This window comes from Etheostoma spectabile, unplaced genomic scaffold (assembly GCF_008692095.1).
Source record: "Etheostoma spectabile isolate EspeVRDwgs_2016 unplaced genomic scaffold, UIUC_Espe_1.0 scaffold123, whole genome shotgun sequence".
In the NCBI taxonomy this organism is placed as follows: domain Eukaryota; kingdom Metazoa; phylum Chordata; class Actinopteri; order Perciformes; family Percidae; genus Etheostoma; species Etheostoma spectabile.
This window is the reverse complement of record NW_022605572.1, coordinates 56,669-57,471: the sequence shown is the minus strand read 5'-3', so window position 1 is coordinate 57,471 and position 803 is coordinate 56,669.

Genomic DNA, 803 nt, shown 5'->3' with positions numbered 1-803 from the left:
TGTTTTTATTGGTTTTATTGATGCCTCCAAGGCTTTTAACCGAGTTAACCACCACAAGCTGTTTTCAAAATTAAGCCGAAAAGGAGTACCGAATAGTATAATCAGAATCCTGGCTTTTTGGTATTCCAATCAGAGCAAAAAGATCAAATGGGGGGATGTATTCTCTACTCCGTTTGGTGTTGGTAGTGGCGTCCGTCAGGGGGGGATACTATCACCAGCCCTCTTCAATATTTACATGGATGACCTTTCTGACCAGCTAAGACAGTGCGAGACAGGATGTATGATTGGTAACATGCTATTGAACCATCTGATGTATGCAGATGACTTGGCTGTCGTCTCTCGCAGTGCAGGGTTTCAGGAGCTGTTGAATATATGTTCCAATTATGGTGTTGAATTTGATGTGAAATATAATGCCAAAAAGAGTTTGGTTATGATCTGTAGAGTGAAAGAGGATAAGGACCTTATTTTCCATCTTTCCATCTTGCAGGGCAAGTGCTAACTGTTGGTTGCAAAATTAAGTATTTGGGTCACATCTTAACAGATCAAATGTCAGATGATGAGGACATGTAGAAGCAGCGTCGCATGTTATATATGCAGGCTAACATGCTTGCCAGGAAGTTCTCCTGGTGTTCTGATACTGTTAGGATAAACCTCTTTAAAACATATTGTACTGCTTTTTACACTGCCCCCTTGTGGGTCAAGTACAAAAAGGCAAGCTTCAATTAGCTTTGGGTCGCTTATAATGATTGTTTTCGCATTCTACTAATGAAACCTAGGTGGTGTAGTGCAAGTGAATTGTTCTG